Source organism: Engraulis encrasicolus, chromosome 7 (assembly GCF_034702125.1).
Source record: "Engraulis encrasicolus isolate BLACKSEA-1 chromosome 7, IST_EnEncr_1.0, whole genome shotgun sequence".
NCBI lineage: Eukaryota > Metazoa > Chordata > Actinopteri > Clupeiformes > Engraulidae > Engraulis > Engraulis encrasicolus.
Genome location: NC_085863.1, coordinates 44,073,841 through 44,083,952, shown reverse-complemented (window position 1 = coordinate 44,083,952; position 10,112 = coordinate 44,073,841).

Here is a 10,112-nt window from a genome sequence, read left to right as displayed (position 1 = left end):
TTGTGTTTTAGTCCACAGCCAGGATATATGCACGAGCGTGGCATCGTCTTCTATTTATTAAACGTGGTAAAATTTAAATCCGAAGTGGTTAATTTCTAGTTGTAGCGCAAGCTGTCTTTTTGAGTTTTCCGCCTTCCGGACTCACGTGTATTTGTTTCCATCAACAAAGTCCCAGCTGGAGGAAGTGACGTCGACGGATGTTTAGCAGCAGAAAAGCTAATCGTCTCGTGTGTTGTTACTAATAAACTCCTGGACTATGTACAAAGTTTCAAATTCATCTTTTTGAGAGTACAAACCACATTTGTTATACTGTAGAAGTTTGGTGTCATGACATGTTATTTTTGTGGGGAAAGTTTGGAGACGGTGCCCAGGATCCATATGCGCTTGAGTCAAGCTATCCGGAATAAACATCGAATAACACGGCAACTCTGTTGATGTAAGCCTGCGGCAGAAAACACTTCGGGTGTAAAGGTGGATGGGTGTCACGGTTCAAATGGCATTAGGGTGATTCTACTCCGAACCATCGCTTTAAAGTGTTACATGAATCAGTGGCATTTAGACCAACAACATATTACATTACTCTAGAAAGTAAATCCAAAAAAATGTCAACAAATAAATAACAATGCTTCGTTTTAATTATGGCACTAATTGGTTGACAAATTATTACATTGTTTATGCAATTAATTTAATTTAAATCTTTCACAAACTAACTTGGAGAAATAAAGAATGAACACCAACCAACTTCTACAGTAGGCCTATGAATACTCTACTTGCAGAAATAGAAATAGTCTATCGCCAATGTTTGTGAAATATTTCTTAAAGGTGCACTGTGTAATATATTTAGTAGTTCATTTCCAGAATTCACGCTGCCTAAGTCAGACCCTAAGTCTCCAGTGGCCTTAAGGGTGCATTGATTGTGGCCAGACTAGGTATTGCAACTATGCTCATTGGAACTGAGCTGCCTATTGCCAAATTTGATCTTTTCATGAATATGTACTAAGTACTAAACTGATATTTACTAGCATGACCAAAATACAGTAATTGTTGTAGCTAAAAATGTCTATTTCTGGAAGTTCAAGATCTAGACGACCTAGAGAAGATGGCAGACCATGGAGAAGATCCCCCTTTTATGTATGAAAAGTGCAATTTTTCCAGTCTAAAAAAATTCACAGTGCACCTTTAACAATAGACTAGCATTTTGAAAATGTCAAAATCAAAGTCAAAGTTAGGCAGAGACGGACAGAGAGAGAGATAGACAGAGAGAGAGAGAGAGAGAGAGAGAGAGAGAGAGAGAGAGAGAGAGAGAGAGAGAGTCAGAGAGGAGTACCTTTCCTCCTGTTGTTGCAGAGGAGCAGTACGGCTGTCAGGATGACCAGTATTAGCACGACCAGGCCCAACACCATCATCAGACACGTATGAGCGTCCATCACTCCTACAGGGCACACTTCATATCAGCACCATTATTATAGTACTATCAAAACATCTTTAACAAACAACATCATCATCACCATCCCCATCATCATCATCATCATCATCATTCAAGATTCAAGATTCAAGATTCAAGATTACATCGTCTTACATGTTGTCATTAAAGGTACACTGGAAAGGAAATTGTCAAAAAAAAGGTACTGCAACTATGCTGCTCATTGGAACTGAGCTGCTTATATTGCCAATTTTGATCTTTTCATGAAAGTTTACTAAGTAATAAACTAATGTTTTCTTGTACGGCCCAAGTACAGTCATTTTTGCAGCTAAAAATGGCTATTTCTGGAAAATCTAAATGGCGGACCATGGTGAAGATCCCCTTTTCATGTATAAAAAGTGTAGTTTTTCCAGTTATAATGAATACTTAGAATTTGATGGTGGTGGTAAGTAGTCATGAAAAAGACAACATTAGTGAATAGGTACCATGGATTCTGGAAATAAACAACTAAAAATCTTACACATTGTACCTTTTCATTTTCTTTCATTGCTATTATTGTTGTGATTGCTGTTTCTTGTTTTATTTACAACTTGTTTTTTTCAGCTTGTTTTTGTACAACTTGCTTTTTTGTTTTACTTTTTACTGTAAAATAGCCAGTTAGGTTAAAAAAAGTTGACTGTATGAGCAGATGCCACAGCTGTGAATGCATTCTCAATGAACACAATTGCTTCTTTGAAGAAAAAAAAGTTTCATCTGTGAAGGTTATGCCTATGTCAAAGCATCTATATAAAAGTAGTTTTACTCAGATACTATATATTTTTTTAACTGTAAGTGCCCAAGCACTGAGATTCTGTCTGAAAAAAAGACGCGAACTTCATGTTTGCACACATTTTACAATTAGAAGAGGGTATAGGAAACAACCAAGAGCATGGTTTAAAAATAGCTGCTGCGCATGTCTGTCTATTGTTAACACACGAAGAAAGAAAAAAGGCTTTCAGTGATTATTTTAAAATAACACCAGGAATTTAAGCTACTTCATTTCTGTGTTTCTTGCCATAGTTGTCTGTTGCATAGTACAGCAATGGATTGCTATTTAGGCTGATCTTTTTGTCAATTCCTCATATCAAATAAACAGACCGACTGTGTAAATGGGACCATCTCTTTTCTGTTTTTAAAGAATTGTAGCTCAAGTATAAAATCAAATATCATAAATATTGTGTATGTCATATTTTACTTCTTAACAAAAAATAATAAAAAGTAATATAAGACATATCATAAAATGTTTGCGTATGATGTGCATATGAAACATTTATGATGACCTGCTCTTCTGAATGTTGCATGTCTCACCTGTTTTAACAAAAGTAATTCAGCTTTGTGCGAGATGGAATGGTAATTTATTGTAATATTATTTTGGGCTATTTAGTGAATGTGCAGACACAAAAAGTTAATGAAACATTACTGTAATGTAAAAAAGTGTTTAGATCATATCAATATCATCTTGTTGTTCATCATGACTGCTTCCATACACTGTCTTTAAAATGCTTGGGTATCTCTAAGAATTCTCTCCAATAATTTTACTATCAACCCTTGTATACCTATTCAAATAACTGAATAAATACAGTATCTCAGGAACAGGTTTTCTTTCTGTACTGGCTTCTTGATGGAGGGAAACAGTGAGATTTGAATAAAGTAAGAGGAAATGTGTAGAGCATTTTGAGACCTGAAACTATGTTGATGTTAATTTGACTTCAGCTGAGTGCAGCAGAAGCTGTATCTTTCAGCTGTAAAAGCACCCTCCTTTTTGTCTTGCCCCAAAGTTCAGTTGAACCCTTTAAGACATGGCTTTATAAATTTGCTGTTACCAGAATGGCAATGACCAAGTCGTAGTGCATTACTAAAAGTCCTGTGTTATGTCATAGTATTGTAGTACTATCGTAGTTCTCTTTTCAATGACTATAATAGCGTGCCACTGGATGTACGGCGTGCATTAAGGGGCTATATGGTGTTACTATTCTATTTCCATGGTGTTTCTATATTCTGCTCACTCTGCAATTAAGAAATGATCATCATATTGGTCCCCGCTTTGTGGGATGTAGACTATTGCCAATGGAATAATAGCAGGCCTACTTGGAAGAGGGCTTACTCCAAACAGGAGCAATAACAGATATTCACACCACACCTGCAGCAGAACTTGTTGTTGCCATGGACTCTGTCATTTCACTGCCGATGTGCGTGGTCTTCAGCCCTGTTGTGATCCCTGGTGTGACCCTGGCGTGTGTGGTAGGCTCTGGAGTGGTGGTGTGTTTGGACACGTTGACTTGAACAGGCACTAGAGCTCGCAGTGTATTGTCATGGAACACTGCACAGGCCCAGGAGGTATCTCCTGGTTTCACGTTGACAACTTGATGGCAGAAACTTGGTTGACTTCCTTGCCAACAATTTTCCTGGTGTCCATGGTAACGCCGACTGTTGATGTTGGAGTACAGGTTAATCCAGCACACCTGACCAGGTGTCTTCCAGTGAGATACTGTGCAGCACATTGTCACATTCCCTCCAATGAACACGCGCGGGGGATCCACAGTGGCTGAGAAGACGGCAAACAAATAATACTACTACAGATCAGGCTTCTATTCAACTTTCATCTTTTTGCTTTACCCAGATAAGAGAGTAGAGTAGAGTAACTTATTGATCCCCGGGGGAAATTCAGGTGTCAAGTAGCTTACATAAATACACATAGTGCTCACAAGGACATTTTAAGACACATATAACACTTACACAGGTAATAGTCAGGGAGGGGAAAAATAAAAAATAAATAACAAATGATAAAAAGGCAATAATAAAAAGGCAACGCTATCAACAAATATGCAGTACTGGACCTCTGAACCAATTTGACTTAAATTAGTGACATAATTACACAGATGCATCCAGTGGTGTAGTCTACGTAGAACGCGGGTATACGGAGTATACCCACTTCTAAATTTCAGGGATTTCATTATACCCACTTAAAATTGATTGATCCATTGTTTTGAATGGCAAAAATATATACAGTATACCCACTTCAAAATAATCTCAAATATACAGTATACCCACCATAAAAAAGTAGACTACACCACTGGATGCATCTATTTCTTTAATATATCTAAAACTGATAGTTAGTGAAGGTAGCACTTGTGCAATAGGGTAATAATTAATATAAATATTGTCCGTTTTTACCCTGCAAAAGATTGCAATATTTCTGCTAGACATTACAAAATGCAGCTCTTCAGCGACTCACCACTGGCAACTATAAGCTGATATGGTGTAATTTTTAAGGCCTCCGAACATCTCATCTGACACTGAAACGTGCCAGAGTCTCCTCCCTTCACAGAGGCAATGTGATGGGAGAAGTCATTATCTCGTCCTCCATTCACCGTCCCTGGCACAGATGGACTGCCTGAGCCACCATGAGAAGACCAATTCCAGCTGCCCCGACACGGGCCAGGCCCAAAGTGCTTACAGAAGAGATGGGCACTCTGGCCCTCTGCTCTGTACAGGAGGGTTGTACTGGCTTTTGATCCTGGATAAATGCAGTGACAAAACTCAGAAAAAAGAAGCAGCTGGAAACATAGAACCACTAACAGTCATCTCACGCATTTCATTTGTCAGTCTTCTACATATGCCATACTTGGACTGTACAAAAAAGAGTGTTGCATAGCTTACTTGAATAACTTATTTGAGTGTAAACAAACGTGGAAGTAAAACAATTGTGTGAATGTTTTAATGTCTTAATACCAGGCTAGATCATAAGAACGGTCACTGATGTACTAGTATGGGCCTGGCCTGATTCATAGAAAATGTTTTCATCCTCAACATGTGTGAAATGTTTTGAGCTTTACCTAGCATCTCATCTAGATAGATTTCCGTAGAGCCGCATCTGTATCGCCCTTTGTCTTTCCCCTGGTCAAAGTTCTGCACCAGGAGATGAGCTGTTTTGCCCAGCTTCAGCTCAATGCTATTATCCCTCAGTGGGCTCCAGCCCGACTTACTGTCCTCACAACGTACAGCCACATCACTGCCAGGGGCCACCAGGATTGTTTTACCTTCAGGGGAAGAAATGAATCAGTTTAGTTCAGTGGACACAAAACATGTGTAGATATGTGTCCCTGAGTGCACATGATATCAGATGAATCGAAATACTCATCTAATTCTATTTTGTGTTATCTTCGCCAAGCAAACCACTAATAACGAAAACTAAGGATAAAACTGCATTACTACATCTCCTCAGCAGACAAAAAAGCGTAACATGTTTGGCCCACTCAGATTGTCAGACAACACAATGGAAATTATGACTATTCCATTCTGGGTCCACTGAGAAACTACCTTCTGACAGCTATTTTGCACTATGTCAGTATATGAGAAAGTAATTCTTACCTTTTGAGGCCCCAGTCAAGAGCACCAACGCTATACAGAAAAGGTTAATCATGGTCCCGTATCAGAAGCATTCTGACACATCAGATAGCTCCTCTCTAATCATGACTGCAGCGACAGATGTGGATGATTTCCTGTAAACAGAAGTGTGAAGTTTCCATCAGCTCTGCGTCCTCACAGACCACCCTCCCCACCTCACCACAAACCACAGTCTTACTGGGTAGCAGACACACATCAGTATGTTCATGGCAAAACACCTTAAAAAGAAAAAAACATTATTGTGGCATACAGGAGCACTGCACTTGGGTAGCACTTTTTTTGTTTTTCCATAATGCAAAAGTTTACTATTGCATTCGGCATTACGCTGTGCAAGTTCCCCTTCCTTGCTTCATGTCCATCCACTGGAACCTATGCACCCACCAGGCACCAAGTCCAAAGGCGCGGTACCTTCACTGAAAGAACAGGCATGCAGGAGGGTACATCTATAGGATACCATGGGTGTTGAGAGAGACAGAGATTGTCATGAACACTATTCTTATGCTAACATGTCAGAGATGTAATGGTCTTTTCTTCTTGTTGTTCTTCAGTAAAACAATGCACTACTTGCTACTCTGAACAACATTATTTTGTAGGACACATTCACAAAGATCCTCCATTACATTTACATTACATTACATTACATTGCATTTGGCAGACGCTTTATAACCAAAGCGACTTACAAATGAGGACATAATCATAGCCAACATCACTACAGATACAAAGTGCACAGGAAATATACAGATCAACAAGTACAGATGCAAAGAAGGGTTAGGTCGATTTTTGTAGAGTACACACACACACACACACACATACACATCATGTCAAGAGTCTGGCCTGGGGTTAGGGCAGCAGAAGTAGACACGAGGTTCCACCGAGACATTTAACTGAAAATAAATACCTTTTTGTTTTTTTCGTGAAGGTCAAGTTTTCATAAATGATTTGTGACGCACTTCTTTGTGCGTTGACCCATTTAGCTCAGTTTGCAAACGAAATGTTTCCATCGTACAAAGCGTGCATTGTGTAGAGATGCATAGATTAGAGAGTGTGGTTCGAAATAAACACCTTCAAGCAAACAAACAAACAAACAAACAAACAAGCAAACACATAAATAAAACATTGCACAACATACCAAAGTCAAAAAGAATGAGTCAAGGTACCACCCATTCAGTCTCTCCAGGCGAGTTAGCGTTGAACTTTAAATGTTAAGACCAGGGCCGGTTCTAGGCAATTTGGTGCCCTAGGCGAACACCGATCTTTCCTTTTTGTGGAATTTGACATTGGCGTCTGTAAATTGGTGTCATACATCTGACTGAGCACAGCTGATCTAGTACCATGTACTGATTGCCCATTAAAAATCCTTGTCGATTTAATGCATTGTTTAGCTTAATATTGTAATTCTGTGAGCCTTGGTGCTCCCCCAGGACATTTGGTGCCCTAGGCAACCGCCTAGTCTGATATGCCTAGCGCCGGCCCTGGTTAAGGCACAGGATGTGGTGTCTTCCTTTTGTACGTAAACTGTAGGCCAAAGAGAAACCCAACACCTTGCAGTGACTACTGTAATCTTAATCTGGTCCTCGGCCTTAGCTCATTTAGTGTGAACCGCTACAAAATCAAAAGTCTTCTTTGCAGAAAACAGGAGTTGCACCCTTCGAGGTGAAGGTCAAAATGGGCCTACAGTGAAAGTTGCCGTTGTGCTCCTTGTGTGTGTGTGTGTGTGTGTGTGGGCGAGGTGGCCAAATCTAAGAGCAGTGAGGACGGCAGACAGTCTAGGCTTGGGCAGGGTGTTATGAGTCAAATTCAGAGGTCAGAAAGAGAGGGGCAATCCAAAAGGGAATAGGCTTATATACATGTAATGTCTGTCTTTGATGAAAAAACGGTTTCTATTTAAGTCCAATAACTCCTCAAGACACAATTAAACTAGATTTGTTAGATGACATAACACTTAACTTTAGCTCGAAGTGACAACACAACACTTGCCTTTATCCAAAGTGACTTCCAGTTATCTACTGTAGGTGAAGGTTATTGGTTACCTACACAAGCAATATAGGTGCCTTGCTCAAGGCCACTTCAGCCATGGGTGACTGATATGGGATTTGAACCTTCCAATTAGAAAATATAAACAACTCCCTAAATAACCCAGAAAGGCAATGACCAAGTTGTGGCATGTTAGTGAAGTCTTTCTTTGGGTTTCAGTAAACGCACACCGTTTGAGGTGCGTACGGCAGACAATAGACTCAAATTGAAAAAGGATGGTCGTCGCACACTCAGAACTTCATGCAGTTACATTTAATAAGACCAACGTTTCGGCTTACGCCTTCATCAGGGTCATCTTATGTGTTAGTGAAGAACATCAGTAATAACATGGTAGGCGAATGTTGCAATGTTTTTTTGTGAAGAGCAAATGTTCTATCTATCTATCTATCTATCTATCTATCTATCTATCTATCTATCTATCTATCTATCTATCTATCTATCTATCTATCTATCTATCTATCTATTACAACGTAACCATTGGTACTAATGGAGAGGCTATCATATTGCTTGAAGCCATAACTGCCACAAACATGGGAAGTCAACTGTTATTCCCTGTAATCTCCCTCCCACACATCCTCACACACATGCACAATCTGTTCTGTTGGTGCATGTGGTCACAGTGGACTAATTGGTCACTGCTTGATAAGAGCAGTATATTGCTGATATGACTTTTCAGAACTGCTTCCGTAACCGTACCATCAGGGGCGGAACTATAGAGGGGGCGAGCAGGGCATTTGCCCCGGGGCCCAGTGCCCTCCTGTATTGGATCTGGGGGCCCTATTGTGACCTTGGCAGGCCGTTTAGGGGGCCCTATCAGTGTCTTGCCCTTGGTTTCCTGTATGTAATTCTTCCGCCACGGCTTACCATATCCTGGCTCAGCGAGATCTCTAACTGTAAGGGTCCCTCACCTTACAGACAGACACCAGCAAAAGCTAAAATTAGTGCATAGTCACACAATCACAACAGGAAACCCAGTTGGTGTAGGCCTACAAGAAACCCTGGTCTACTTTTAGTACTGTAATTACTGTAGTTACTGTAATTGAGGGGCTCTTTCATCTGTGATCCGAGTATAAAGTAGGCATATAAGTATAAAAATAAGTAAAAGCATTAAAAGATAAAATAAAAGTATAAACAAATAAAAATACACTCAATGGCACGTCAATGGCATGTTCCTAACGAGGTCAACACCCCTGGACTCATTCATAAAATCATTTAACAGTGTTCTTCTACTGCTTCAGAAAGACTGTTCAGATATGGGCAACACTGCAACAAGTAGGCCTATACAGTGAGGAGAATAAGTATTTGATCCCTTGCTGATTTTGTTGGTTTGCCCACTAATAAAGACATGATCAGTCTTTAATGTTAATGATAATATGTATTCTAATATGGAGAGACAGAATATCAAAAAGAAAATCCAGAAATTAACTCTAAAGAATATATAATAATTGATTTATATTTAATTGCGGGAAATAAGTATTTGATCCCCTGCCAACCATTAAGAGTTCTGATCCCGCAGATCAAATGGCACTTCCAACCAACTTGTTATCTGAATTGAACACACCTGTTAATAGTAACCTGCACAAAAGACACATTGAATCTGCAGAATCAGTCCATAGAATCAGTCAATCAATCAAACTAAACTCGCCAACATGGGACAGACCAAAAAGCTGTCAAAGGATGTCAGGGACAAGATTTTAGAACTCAATAAGGCTGAAATGGGCTCCTGGATATTAAAGAGCAAACTGTTGGTGCATTTCTTCCCAATTTTAGGACATACAAAATTATCATCAATCATCAATCTTAGGCCTGTCTCTGGTTCCATACAAGATTTGACCTTGTGGAAATTTAATAACCAGAAAAAAAGGAGATAAAGCACCTTAAAACTGTATGGGAGGAGCTAGGAAATTATCTCAAGGCAGCTGGGACCTCAATCACTAAGAAAACTATTGGAAACACTTGATACCACAGCGGATTAAAATCCTGCAGTGCATGTATGGTACCCCGGCTTCAGAAGGAACCTGTTCAGGCTCACCTGAGGTTTGTCAATGAACGTCAAACTGGATTAGGATATGATTGGGAGGTGCTGGAATCAGATAACACCAAAATCAAACTGTTTGGCATTAACACAACTCTATGTGTTTGGAGGAAGAGAAATGCTGCCTATGATCCCAAGAACAACACCTTCTCCAACATCATAAATGAAAGTGGT